We start from the raw sequence: 15,295 nt of genomic DNA on the forward strand, positions 1-15,295 counted from the left end.
TATGCTCCAATTAAAAATAAAGTGTATAAACAGTAAACTATTTGACTATTAAAAAAGTATTCTCATTACAATAAAATAAAATTTTAAAAAGAAGAAATAGCATACATACATAAATAATCACTTGATTTATCAGACCGCAAAAATCAGTGACGATGAAAGCAACGCAACTGATAGAAATATATAGCACAAGGCACCCAACCGTTGAAGAATAAAAATTCTATTAAAATATAAATTGATGGTTAATAAGAAATGACCATGTTTCAAACTATAGCTCTCAAAAGATTTTCCTAAGATGCCATACAGACAAAATTCTCTAACTACCATTCAAGTAAGTTAAAAGCAACAAAAAGACGATAACTAGACAGATACATCCATAAAAAAGAATACAATTTCAAATAACTCACAGGTTAAGGAAGAAATGATAATGCAATGGGGAATATTTGGTTAAATAGTAACAGAAATGCTACATTTCAAAACATAATATCTACCACAGGCAGTATAAAATAAGGAATTTATAGTCATTACTTCTTGAACAAGAATGAACAGCAGATTGGAAATTAAAGAATTAAGCATCCAACTTAATAAATTCATAATTACAAAAGCAATGCAAAGAACTCATGTTTCATGTCTTTTGTCCAGTTGTCAGAAAAATGCATGTTTTAAGCATATAACTTGATGAATTTTCACAAACTGAACGCACACACAGCGTTATCTAGATCTGCTGCTGCTGCTGAGTCGCTTCAGTCGTGTCCGACTCTGTGCGACTCCAAAGAAGGCAGCCCACCAGGCTCCCCCATCCCTGGGATTCTCCAGGCAAGCACACCGGAGTGGGTTGCCATTTCCTTCTCCAACGCATGAAAATGAAAAGTGAAAGTGAAGTCGCCCAGTCGTGTCCGACTCTTCGCGACCCCATGGACTGCAGCCTACAAGGCTCCTCTGTCCATGGGATTTTCCAGGCGAGAGTACTGGAGTGGGCTGCCATCGCCTTCTCCGTATCTAGATCTAGAAGTAGAGTATTACCAGCATCCCATAATTCATTTTAATTAAAAAAATTTATAGATCAGGGAAACATTTTGTTTATGATTTTGGTGCCATTCAAATATTTTATGTAACCAGATTTATCAATGATTACTTTATTGCTTTTGAATTTTGAAATCTGTTTAAAAAGGCTCTCCTCACATCTCAATTATAATAGTTTGTATGCAGTTCTTAGGTTCACTTGGGGTTTGGGGTCAAATTTTATCTTTTTCCTTAGCTTCTAGGTTGCCCCAATGCCATTTATTGAAAATCAATGCTCTCCAGAGACCTGAGGTGCCGCATTTACCAAATGCCAACTTTTCATATGTACTTGGACTATTTCTGGACTTTCTATAGCATCTTATTCGTCTATCCATTTTGATGTCAAACCCACACAACATAATTAAAGAAACTTTTTACTAAGTGATAATATTTTATGAAGTTAACATCTCCCCATCATTAGGCCACTCTCTTAGTTTTTTTTCTGGCTTTTATTCTTTAATTATTTTCCCCTGTGAACTTTGTTATCATCTTTACCAACAACAATAATGAAAAAGACATCTTGGCATTTTTATTAATTTTATATTAAATTTGCATATTAACATAGGGAGAAGTGTCATCTGTATGACATCTTTCTGTTTGTTCAAGTCAAATGTTAATACAAAATATTACCTGATGCCAATATTTTTCTTTTTCCTTCATAAGAAGTAGTTTTTATTTTGGTGCTCAGTCACTTCGCTCGTGTCCGACTCTGTGCGACCCATGGACTGTGGCCCGCCAGGCTCCTCCGTGCATGGGATTCTCTAGGCAAGAATACTGGAGTGGGTTGCATGGCCTCCTCCAGGGGACCTTCCCCACGTATCTTATGCCTCCTTTACTGGCAGATGGGCTCTTTACCACTAGTGCCATCTGGGAGGCCATAGAAATGATTTTATTGTGTCTCAAAACAGTAACATTTTTTATTAGGTTATGTCCTAGAATTGATCATTCTTGGCCAATTTCCCATATATGATAAATCCTTTCAGTATGTTGATCCACAGCTTTTCTTTTATTTTTTAACAAGAAGATTCAATGGCAAAAAAAATCAGAAATCAAATTCAGCTACAAGAATTCATGTGAGTTTACAAATGTCTGTAATCTCATCTACCTTCCTTTTGCTTTTCATTTTTCTATTTTAATGGAGATAGAACTTACCTGCTATGAAATGTACAGACCAGAAGTGTGTAGCTTGAAAAGTACATATACCACAGTAACCCGCAGACATATTAAGATATAGGATATTTCTTTCATCCCAGAAAGTTTCGTTGTGCTTGTCTCAAACTCCCATAAGCAATTTCTGCTCTGATTTCTATGACAACCGACTACTATTGGTATTTCTAGTATTTATAAATGGAATCATACAGTATACATTCTTTTGTATCTTTCTTCTCTCATTCAGCGTTATAGTTTCAGGTTCATCCATGTTGTTGTATCACTAACTTGTTAAAGTGCTAAGCAGTCGAATATGTGACAATTATTTATCCATTATACTGTTGGAAATGATTTGATTTTTTTCCCATGTAAGAATATCATGAATAAAACTTCTATAATTACTCTAGGACATAGTCTTTGGAAATTACATATGTTTTAGTTCCCTTAGGTAAGTACCTAGTGATGGAATTATTTGCTCATAAGTTTTAACTTTGTGGGAAACTATATTTCCCATAAAATTATATTAATATGAGATCAATAATAGTAACATGAGATCAAGTAATAGTACAAGTTTTTATGCTCTCCAGCACTATGTGAAAGTTATCTCTAAAACCTCATCAATAGTTCATATTTGAGTCATTAGTCATTCTAGTGGTTCTAAAAGAGTATGTTATTGTGGTTTAATTTGCATCTCCATGATTACTATAGACGTTAAGCACTTTTTCACAGGCTTTTCAGTCTTTCATCATGTCCTCCTTTCAAGCCTTTTGTCCATTTTAAATTAGGTTATTATAATAGGCAGGACGTGGAAGCAACCTAGATGTCCATCAATAGATGAATGGATAAGAAAGCTGTGGTACATATACAGAGTGGAGTATTACTCAGCCATTAAAAAGAATACATTTGAATCAATTCTAATGAGGTGGGTGAAACTGGAGCCTATTATACAGAGTGAAGTAAGCCAGAAAGAAAAACACCAATACAGTATACTAACACATATATGTGGAATTTAGAAAGCTGGTAATGATAACCCTGTATGCGAGACAGCAAAAGAGACACAGAACTCATGAACACAGACTTTTGAACTCTGCAGGAGAGGGCAAGGGTGGGATGATTTGGGAGAATGGCATTGAAACATGTATAATATCATATAAGAAATGAATTGCCAGTCCAGGTTTGATGCAGGATACAGGATGCTTGGGGCTGATGCACTGGGATGACCCAGAGGGATGGTATGGTGAGGGAGGTGGGAGGGGGCTTCAGGATGGGGAACACATGTATACCCGTGGCAGATTCATGTTAATGTATGGCAAAACCAATGCAATATTTTAAAGTAATTAGCCTCCAATTAAAATAAACAAATTTAAATTTAAAAAATTTAAAAACTGAGAAATACTGAAAAAATAAATAAATTAGGTTATTTACATTTATTATTGAGTTGTAAGTTTATTTGCAAATAAGATACAAACCCTTTGTCAATTATGCACTATGAATAAGCTCTTCTAAACTGTGGCTGGCCAGTTCACTTTTTGGGGATGTCTTTTGATAAGCAAAAGGTTTTAATGTTGATAAAGTCCAATTTGTCGATAAAAATGATTATTGTTGGTGCTTTTGGTTTTGGACTTCCCTGGTGGCTCAGACGGTAAAGCGTCTGCCTACAACGAGGGAGACCCGGGTTCAATCTCTGGGTCGGGAAGATCTCCTGGAGAAGGAAATGGCAACCTACTCCAGTACTATTGCCTGGAAAATCCCATGGACAGAAGAGCCTGGTGGGCTACAGCCCACGGGGTAGCAAAGAGTTGGACACGACTGAGTGACTTCACTTTCACTTTCTTTGGTTTCTCAGATTTTGCTCACGAGGAGGTGGTAAAGATATGGTACTATGTTTTCTCCCAGAAACTTTGTAGCACTCAATTTTAATCTTTTAGTCTATGATCCATCTCAAATTAATATTTATCTATGCTATAAGAAGGGCTTCACAGGTGGTTCAGTGGTAAAGAATCCATCTGCCAAGCAAGAGACACAAGTTCGATCTCTGGGTGGGGAAGATGCCCTGGAGGAGGGCTGGCAGCCCACTCCAGTATTCGTGCCTGGAGAATCCCAGGGACAGAGGAGCCTGGTGGGCTACAGTCCACAGGGTCGCGAAGAGTCAGACACGAGGGAGAGGGTATGTAGTTTGATAGTTGAGAAGTCACAACTACTGTATTCTATTGTTATAGTTCCCTCTCAGTTAACCACCATACAGACAGGGTCTCCATGTAATAACTGTATTACATCTATAAGAACTGCAAGGAAGACTCTTCTTAAACAAGCATATATAGAAAAACCCAAAATCAAGGGGCTAACCAAGCAAAAACACTAGAGAAATTTGAATGTATGGTACCTAAACCAAGGACCAACATGAAACTCAACCCAACTCCTAGTTAGATTAATATTAATATAAATTAGATTATAGTAGATTAATACAAACTCTTATGCCAAAGGCTTATATACCTCTTTTTTACTACCTGATATAAGAAAAAAAAAAAAAAAGACATGCCAGAGAAAGAAAAGAGACAATCTGAAGAGACAAAGCAAGCATCAGAACAAGATACATATATAACAGATACTGGAATTATCAGATAATTTAAAATAGCTATTATTAACAACTTAAGGGCACCAATGGAAAAAGTTATCTAAGCAGAGAAATTGAAACTTGAAAAAAAATGAAATGCTATAAACGGTTGTCATTATCAATTGCCCATGGACGCATCATGGGCAAAAATATGTGTGAAACTGAATCATTCCAGCACGAGAAGATAGGTTATAGACATATCCCAAGAGGAAAAAAAGGAGACAATTAGTTACTGCTGGCTGCTAGGTAAGGAGCCATCAATACCACCCTCCCTGAAATCTGGTCAATTGCTTATAATTAGATAGAAAATAATTTTTTTATTTACATTTTCCCTTACTCTGAGCATGATCAGTTCTGTAATTGACGAAATGACAATCTTGATTTAAATGTAATTACATAAAGAAAAGTCTTCCCAGGTGGAGCTAGTGGTGAAGAACCCGCCTGCCAGTGCAGGTAGACATAAGAGACGCAGGTTTGATCCCTGGATCAAGAAGATTCCATGGAGAAAGGAAATGGCAACTCACTCCAGTATTCTTGCCTGGAGAATCCCCTGGACAGAGGAGCCTGCTGGGCAACAGTCCATAGGGTTCCAAAGGGTTGGACATGACTGAAGCAACTTACCACACATTCACGCGCTATTAAAAAAAAAAAATGCCAGTTAGAGGGATTCTTCTATTTTTGAAAAATTATACAAATATAGTATGGCTTCATTTTCAGCTTCTATTGCCATTTTTGACATTTGAAGATATAAATGTTAAATAAAGCATGATGTATCATGATTCTCTCAGGTCTCCTTAATAACTGGGATCACATTCATAACGAGGGCTGGTGGACTCTGAAATGAGGCTCACCAGAGCAGGAAAAGGGATCACCAATTTGATTCCTCTGGAAACATTAGGTAGTGTATCTTTGGTACGAATTAGAAGTGTCTTTACTGTTTGGGCTCTGACTGGAGCTATTCTCAGAGTGACATAACTCATATTAGAGCCCTTGTTTTAACAACTAGCAGGCAATGTTAATGTGAAAGGCAGTTAACCTCTGTGCATCTATAGTAATTAAACTGCAAAATCAGAATAATAATTCAGACTTCACAAAGTTGTCATGAATGTTAAGTGAGTATTTACACCAAAATGCTTGGTTGGATAACCATCAATCAGCTTATAAAATTAAAGCAACACTATTATTTTGCATAGGTTAATTTTATTACTTGGCATAAAGAGAATAGTATGCAAAGAAGCCCAGTGCCCTACCTTCATTTCAAATTCCAGTTCAGAGGCACATTTTATTGTTGATCGCAGAGATGGCTACACATATCTTATTAGAACTTTCTGGAAGTGAGTTCACTGAATTTCACTTGAGTTTCAAATCTAGGTGGGTGATATTGAGGAGGTCACTTAAATCATTTAATTTATTCAAATGAAAAGGTGAGAACTGGGCCAGGTAAATTTGGGAGTCCTTCCCAGGATTGATTCTTACAGTCGCATGATCCCATAAAGCACCTTGACTGTAAAATGTCATCTCTCCATTTGCTTTATTTCAGTTCTGACTTTAGATCACCCCATGCCAGCTGTTTCTATAAGCTCGAGGAAGGAAAGGAGAGGATCATGGGAAGAACAAGCCTGTCAGAGGGGGCAAATCCCACTGCTTCCAAGAGCTTTATTCCTTGTTGCTACCCTCGATCAACTAAACTGTTCTCTCCATTGTCCTGACCGTGAGAGAGTAAAGAATTTTAGTAACAATGTAAAAAGACAGTAGTGAGTTGGCAGGATTGTTCAGAAAGGGGCATCTGATGGAAAGCAGGGAAGATATATGTCAAGGTATATTAATAGGAATAAAATGTAGGCAGATGTGCAGGGCAGAGAAACAGACATAGCTCAGAAGTATGACATGATTTGCAGAATTGCAACTCCTGGCAAAGCTGGGGCGCCTGCAACACACTGGTACTTTGATCAGGAGGCCTTAAGGTTTCTCTGTGCCTCAGACATCATTACCTTCACCTTCTGACAAAATAATACAAAAGAGAGACCTGCATGAGAATAAGAGAACCGGCCCTGAATAGCAGAGCCTTTTGTTATCTGGCCGATCCTACATCAGAGGAGTTTGAAAATCATGTCGAAGGATGAGGTCACAAAAGTAAAAAAAAAACTTATGTTTTTTATAGAATTTTATTTTCAATAATATAAAATTCTTAACTTGAGCTTACACGTGGCCCGGGCTTCTCAGGTGGTGCGAGTAGTAAAGAATTCTTCTGCCAATGCAGGAGACTCAGCAGACGCTGGTTCGATCCCTGGGTATGGAAAATCCCCTGGAGAAAGAAATGGCAATCCACTCCAGTATTCTTGCCTGGGAACTCCCCTGGACAGAGGAGCCTGGCGGGCTACCGTCCATGGCGTTGCAGTCAGGCAAAACTGAGCGCCTTCACACGTGCACACGTGGCCGAGAGGAGACCTGCTCTTTCCCGCTCTAGTTTCACGGCCACAGGTGTGCAGCGAATCACCTCGCTGCGATCCCGCTGATCCTGTCTGCTGTGACCAGCAGCCTCCGCGCGGAGGAACCCTGGGCTGAGAATGTGAGGAGGCTCAGCGTCATGGTGGGCCTGTGTACCGTCTGGAACGACCGAAGTGGTCGTGACATAGATTTCTTCCTAGCATCGCCATCAGCCCGGGCAAAGGAAACGCTGACCATGCCGAAATATAACTTTATTTTTCTAAAACTAAGCTCAGTTAGCCCTAGACCCCAAGTTTTGCAAAGGACCAAACCCAAACCAAAATAAAAGTCTCCTTACTTGACAATTAATGTTAACTCAGCCCCTTTCCAATTTAAAACAATCTCTTTTCATCCTTAACAATTAGTTCTAATGACTAAGTCAAATTCAAGGTTGTAACTTGATTGGTTACAGATTTTCTCAGTTCCCTCTTCTTAAGTTGGACTCTTGGGATGGAAAATATATTGTTATTATATATTACATATATTCTATATTATTCTATATATTATAATATATATATATATTATTCTTGGGGAACTCAATCACTGCACCTGTATAATTACCCTGCCTTGGCTTTTACTGCTGCTGCTGCTGCTGCTGCTGCTGCTGCTGCTGCTGCCAAGTCGCTTCAGTCGTGTCCGACTCTGTGCGACCCCATATATGGCAGCCTGGGATTCTCCAGGCAAGAACACTGGAGTGGGTTGCCATTTCCTTCTCCAATGCATGAAAGTGAAAAGTGAAAGTGAAGTTGCTCAGTCATGTCCGACTCCTAGTAACCCCATGGACTGCAGCCCACCAGGCCCCTCCGTCCATGGGATTTTCCAGGCAAGAGCACTGGAGTGGGGCGCCATTGCCTTCTCCGTTGGCTTTTACTAGTGATGGCCATTCCCTTAGCCTGGTTCCCAGCTTAAAGCCTTTACATGCATAAATTAAAATTAAATTCGATTATATTTTTAAATTGTTGATATTATATACACAATGCTATATTAGAATAAAGTCATACTTTTTCATGAGTATCCCAGGGATTAAGAGAGGAAGCAAAAGGTAGAAAGAAATGAGAGAGAGTCTGAAGTGAAAAGAGCCAGAAAACCTCTTTCTGTCATTTCTATATGCGCCTTAATTTATTACACCGTCGTCCTACTCATAACATTTTTCTTGGTACAAATTTTCCACCTCAGTGAATAACCTTATACATATATCTGTTCATACATGCAAGTATTTCTGTAGGATAAATTACTAGCAGAGAATCACTGGGGAAAAGGGCAAATACATTTAGAATTTTAATAGATAAAGCTGACTTTCCATCCAAATAGGTTATACCAATTCAGATTCCCACCGCAGCACAAGAACACCCATCCTTCCCAGTGCTATATATCGTTTTAAAATATTGTGCAAATAAAGTGAGCTTTTATGCTAAGTTCCATTTGTTTATTATCAAGGTTGAACATTTTTTCAGCCATTTATTGGCACTTTGTAGTCCATCAACTGTGAATTGTCTGCCCATGGTGTTCACATTTTTTATTCAGCTATTTGTCTTTTTCTTAGTAATCTATAAGAATTCTTTATTCTGAGTATTAATATTTGTTTATGCTTTTTGTTGCTAGTAAAAAAAAAACAGTAATTTGCCTGTCTTTTATTTATGATGTTTTTGTCATCTAAAAGTTTTGAGTTTCTGTGTGGTAAGATCTTTCTGTCTTTTCTTTATGAAATTTGGTTTTTATATTTTTACTTAAGAAGGCCTTTCTTAGCACTTAAAGTACTTAAAGCAAAAATATTCCTTCTAGAATTTTTAAAGCAAAAACATTCCTTCTAAAAGAATATTAGTTTCTAGAATTGCTATTGTTGTTTGCTTACTTATTTTTCAAAGGTATACCATGAAATCAATCTAGATTATTTTTGCCTGTGGTATGGGTAATTTTTTCAGATAGATAACCAATTGTTTGCAAAACATTTATATCAATCCATTATTTTTCTTCTAAGACAAAATGCTACTCTTTTTTTTTTCAATTTTTTTTATTTTACTTTATAATACTGTATTGGTTTTGCCATACATTGACATGAATCCACCACAGATGTACAGGAGTTCCCAACAAAATCCCAGAGACATATAGGTTTGTTTCAGGGCATCATTCAAGGAATTTTAGCAGTTTGAAAGGGTCCAGAAATTCAGTGGAATAAAACTAAAGGCATATGTCAATTGCATTATTTTATCTTTTACTGAAGTATAGTAGACCCTGATGTTGGGAAAGATGGAGAGCAAGAGCAGAAGGGGAAGACAGATGAGATGGTTGGATGGCATCACCAGCTCAACAGACAAGAGTCTGAATAAATTCCAAGAGATAGTGAAGGACGGGGAAACCTAGAGTGCGGAAGCTCATAGGGTCTCAAAGAGTCAAACACAACTTAGCAGCAGAAAAACAACAAGTTAATTTACAATATTATATTGGTTTCAAGTGTACAACATCATGAGTCACCTTTTTTTAATAGAATCTCTTTTATTTAAAGTTATTACAAAATAATGGTGATATTTCCCTGTGCTATACAGTATATCCTTATCACTTATTTAAGCAATTATTTTATTCCACAACAGTACTAAAAACCAAACATAAGTGCTTCATCTCCTGAAATTGGGTTGTTTTTTTTTTCCTCTGACTAAATAAATTAAACATCTCTTGGATAACTTAGACCAGCCATAAAAGAGCCAGATTTCCTACAGACAATTCAGCTGAGGTGTCCTAATGACATAAGATTCTCAGATTGAACCCGCAAGAGAGGAACATGTAAACAGATACTTGAAAGGCTGTTGAAATATTTGCATTGAGTTAAGTAGGATCAGAAAGACTTTTCTCACTCAGGCAGGCTGGAGACCACATTTCATTGGCTGAAGAGGCATGCATGCATGCTCAGTCGCTCAGATGTGTCTGACTCTTTGCAACCCCATGGGCTGTAGCCCACCAGGTTCCTTTGCCCATGAGATAATCCAAGCAAGCATACTGGAGCACGTTGCCATTCCCTTCTCCAAGGGATCTTCCCAACCCCAGAATCAAACCCATGTCTCTTATTTCTCCTGCATTGGAAGGCAGGTTCTTTATCACTAGTGCCACCTGGGAAGCCCCAAAGAAGCATATTTGAGAGTTTAATGTTCACCTCCTAGGTCTGCAGGTATGTGCTGAGACTGTCCTGCTGACATCACTTTTCAAAATGGAAACTTTCTAAGCCAATGTTTTCAGATACAGCTCCTCTAAACAGAGAACTGCGTTGGCTGGGCTGTGACCTCCTGTGTCATCCAAGGCAAGGGTTTCTTTGACAAACACAAGTCAACATACCATTGGAAATATACCCTTTGGAAGAGCAAAAGCCAACCTCCAGTTAAGACATCTGCAGTCAGCATGGATTACTGGAAAAGAGAGGGTAAATTCATTTCTTTATTTACCACCTACTGAGTCAGGCTTAAAGAGAGTCCTGGATTAACAAGCGCTCAATGGCCAACAGAGGGTTTTTATGTTGCAAGATAAACATGCTCTTTTCAGGTTATAGCATGTTCAGGATATCCGCTCAGTTCAAGGAACTTGCCCAGGGAGGATTTGCGGCTTCCTGGTGACTCAGGGGACCACACCAATATACTTGGACTGGTGATGGCCTCCTTGCACCCGGAGGAAGGCAGGGCCAAGTGCAAGGGTGAATCGGGGATGAGCCGGGATGAGTAAACCCTGCTCAACTGCAGTAGGGTTTCACTGTGTGCCAGGGAGACATATGAGCCAATCTGGGAGCCTTCAAACCTCCTCTTCCTGCATCAGGCCAGTCCATCCAGTGGAGCACACAGGTGTGTGCTTGGCGAGGGTTCAGTGTGAGGTCTGACTTGTCTAGAACATCCCAGATAGCTACTTTGGTGAAGTCTAGCAGGAGGCCTGAAGAAATATGTGGAAGAAAGATTTCCCACTAGAACACTTGTGTCTGTGGGATGGCACAGATTGGAGGGGTCAGGGTGACAAGTGTACAGAAGGAAGAGGTGGGAGCAGCAGCGGGATAAGATTTCAAGATGTCTCCAGGAGGGAGTTCCCTGTGGTCCAGTGGCTAAGAATCTGCCTACCAATGCAAGGAACATGGGTTCAGTCCCTGGGATGGGAAACGTCCACATGCCATGTGACAATGAGGCCGACCTGCCACAACTACTGGGCCTGTGCCCTAGGGCCCAGGCTCTTCAAGAAGAGAAGCCACTCGATGAGAAACCTGCGTGCTGTAACCAGAGAGTAGCCCCCACTCGCCGCAGCTGGAGAAAGCTCATGTGCAGCAGTGAAGACCCAGAGCAGCCAAAAAAAAGTCTCCAGGCTTCCCCACCTCCACTTTATGCTTTCAAGCCCATGTGAAATCTGCCCTCTGATTTTTCTTGCTCCCTGCTCCACCCCCAGGTTCCCTTCAAAATCAGATTTTACCTAAGATAATTCAGACTAGGAAAAATAAAGACTTCTAACTCCTAAAATTTGAATGCAATGAAAACTACCGTCCCTTGCACAACTAATGGAAAAAGTCAGGCTCACTTTGCTAATTTTCCCCTGGCTGAAGAAGAAAGGCAAGGGCAGGGGGTACTTGGGCAGGTAAATCTTGGAGAACGCACATGGGGATCCACGGAGTCAGTATAGATACGGAGGAAGAAAAGAAGAGTTAAGAAGGATCTGGGAAGAGGAAAGTGACAGGAGAAAAGAAACCAAAGGCAAGTGAAATTAATTACACAGAATATTTATAACGTGGCCCTAAAGTCAGGCTGAGCAGGCAGAGTTTTCATCAGAACATTATTTATGAAATTATTTTATGACTTACGTGCTTCCTCCCTAAACAGGTGTTTCAAGAAGAAAATTGGAAGGGAAAGCCAGCATTTACAACACAACTTCCAAATAGTATGCTAGCTTGCCTAATTGAAAGAATGAATACAAGGGTGGAATTGAATATCTAATTTTATAAGCCAATAGCCCAAACTGGAAAACAGCTACTACTCAAAGTTCCTTTCCAAAGCAGTGGGATGAAATATAAACCTTAAGCTAGCTGTTCTAATGATAGAGACAAAGAAACGATTAAGAGGGGATTTTTTAAAATAGTCTAAACTTTGTTTTAGTCATTGATTTAAGAGAGATTTATGCAAGGAGTTACTGAGGGAAAAAAGTGAGAAGCAGAGAGGAATTTAAAAAAAACACAGAACAATGTATAATGTGGCATTTCTGATAAAAGATAAGAAAATCTTTGCATAAATATAGAGAAAAATTATCAAAAGTTGGTATCATTTCAGGATAATTTACAATAATTTTATAATAAAATACAATATTATTTTGGAAAAACTAAACAAATGGAGTCCCACATATATGTATCTATGTGTGTGTGTAACTGGCTTATCAGATATTTGTTTCTCTTTTCATGCACTTTCCAAAGGGTATCTTCATTATCTCTATATAGTTGGTCTTTTCCATGAGACCCAGTCTCTCCCCTCATCTGTGTATTTTCAGTACCCAGCTACAATCTCTGGCAAGAACTAGACGTGAGATGGATGGCTGTTGCATAAGTGACAACTAGACCAGATGGCATGCTTGGGGAAGGATGGATGAGCAGAAGCAGGAATAGCTCAGGGTTGAGGTCAGAGAACTCTGACCAGGCTGTAAGCAGATGGAATTACCAGTCGTGTGGGCCAGGATGGCTGTTTCCTGGGCTTGGATTCTATAAAAGATGGGACCGGCTACATAAGTTTTTGAGCCCAGTATGAAATGAAATGTCAGGACTCTTGTTTTAAAATGATTAAGAAGTTCACAGTGGTGACCCCAGAGCATCAAACCAAGCATGTGGGTCAGTAGTACTGTCCCACACTCGTGAAATTGACCCTGACTTCAGGCAATCAAGCATCTTTGTTAGCTGTGAAGCATAAGCAAGCTGATCAAATTTAAGAAGGTCTTTAAGAAAGCTCAGTGCAGGGACCTCAACGTACGCAGTGGTTAAGACTTTGTCTTCTGGTGCAGGGAGTGTGGGTTCAGTGCTTGTTTGGGGAGCTAGGAGCCCACATGCCTCATGGCCAGGAAACTGAGACATGAAAGAGATGCAATATTGTACCAAATTCAATAAAGGCCTTCTTGAAAATGGTCTGCATTAAAAAAAATCAGTGCAGGTGTGTTGTAGACAATTGGTCTCAGGAGGCTTGGGGAAGAAAACTGAACTACCATGAAAAATTAGAAGGGCCTGAACAAACCTGCCAATAGCAGAAGGTTGGAGAGGTGCAGAAGGGTCAAGGAATTAGGAACCACTGTCCTGACTGCACTGAGATTGAGGATTGGGGAAGACAGTTGAAGATTTCTTGCTTCTTGTTTTCATTTTTTTCCTGCCTCTGGCGACCAGGTAAATGATACTACAAGCAGAGCAGCACACAAGGACATCTAACATTCTCTCAAGAATGAAACAGCAAGTGAGGACATGGATTTTCACTGAAAAAGTACAGGTAGCATGCTAATGAGCTCAGAGGAGACAGGCAACATTTCCTTCAAAGAACCTGGGAAGACTAGTAATTGGCCTATGGCAAAGACGGTGGGTTTGTGCTGCATCTCAAAATATTGTTAATTTTTGTGTGAAGAATGGCAGGGAAGAGAGTTCAGGAGTACACGCAGGTGCCTGGGGAGGTTCAGGGTATGTACAAGGAACTGCTGGTGTTGTGGACCACAGCATTCAGATAAGCCCTGTTTACAGGTGATGGTGGGCGAGGTGCATAACGAAACAGGTGACTTTCCCAAGGCTACAGTAAAATAATGCTTAATTACAGAGACATCAATTTGAGGACAAAGGCCCATGCAATCAAAATTCTGGTTTTTCCAGTAGCCATGTATGAATATGAGAGTTGGACCATAAAGGTTAAGCACAAAAGAATTGAGGCTTTCAAACTTTGGTGTTGGAGAAGAGTCTTGAGAGTCCCTTGGATATCTAAGAGATCAAACCAGTCAATCCTAAAGGAAATCAACTCTGAATATTCACTAGAAGTACTGATGCTGAAGCTGGAGCTCCAATACTTTGGCCAGTTGATGTGAAGAGCCGACTCACTGGGAAAGATTGAAGACAAAAGGAACAGGGGGTAGCAGAGGATGAGATGGTTAGACAGCATCATCAGCTCAATGGATGTGAATTTGTGCAAACTCCGGGAGACAGTGGAAGACAGAGGAGTCTGGCATGCTGCAGTCCATGGGGTTGAAAAGAATCAGGCGCAACTAAGCAACAACAACAACAGCAAACTAGAAAATAATGTCACCAAACTCCCTACCCAGAGTTTCGTCCAATAGGCCAGTTTCTCCTCCAAACCCTCTGTTGTTTACATTAATTGAATTGTCAACATGGCAAAATTCAACAGAAGGTGGGATGGATGCCAGGTATTAAGACCACCAAAGATCTGAATGGTAAACAATTAAATGGTTGGAAATGAGGTAGGCTCCAAGGTTAACTTATCCAGAGTAATAACATGCTTCTGGCGAAGACTGGCCTCCTGATTTTTTTGATTAAGGCAAATCACTAAGCCAAATTGAGCACACAAGTGCTCACAAATCCACAGAAGGATTTTTTTCAGGTTATGCCTGAATGCCCAGTATTGTCATGAGAAAGTGCTTCTTGGAACATTTGCTTCTTTGTTATTGATGAGCAGCTGTGGATGACGGAAACCTAAGACTCAGAAGCTTCTGTCCCTTAGCCCCTTTAGTCTGTTCTGGTTTAAAATGATTACATAGCTATTTTATATAACAAAAGCCAGTCGCATGGAAGAGACAAATGGTTTTATTTCTCAAACCAGCTTCATCAAGGATTACTCAAGGCAGAGTCTCATCCATCTTTGCACCATTTCACTCTCCTTATAGCTTGGAAATGGGAAGTCATTTTTCACAAGGCTGATCTCTGGTTAGCGATGGAACCGTTAACATTGGTGCATCCTACAAAACTGGACATTCAATCTCTGCCCCTGCTGGCTTCAGCCACGGCGT

This window comes from Ovis canadensis, chromosome 18 (genome assembly GCF_042477335.2).
Source record: "Ovis canadensis isolate MfBH-ARS-UI-01 breed Bighorn chromosome 18, ARS-UI_OviCan_v2, whole genome shotgun sequence".
In the NCBI taxonomy this organism is placed as follows: domain Eukaryota; kingdom Metazoa; phylum Chordata; class Mammalia; order Artiodactyla; family Bovidae; genus Ovis; species Ovis canadensis.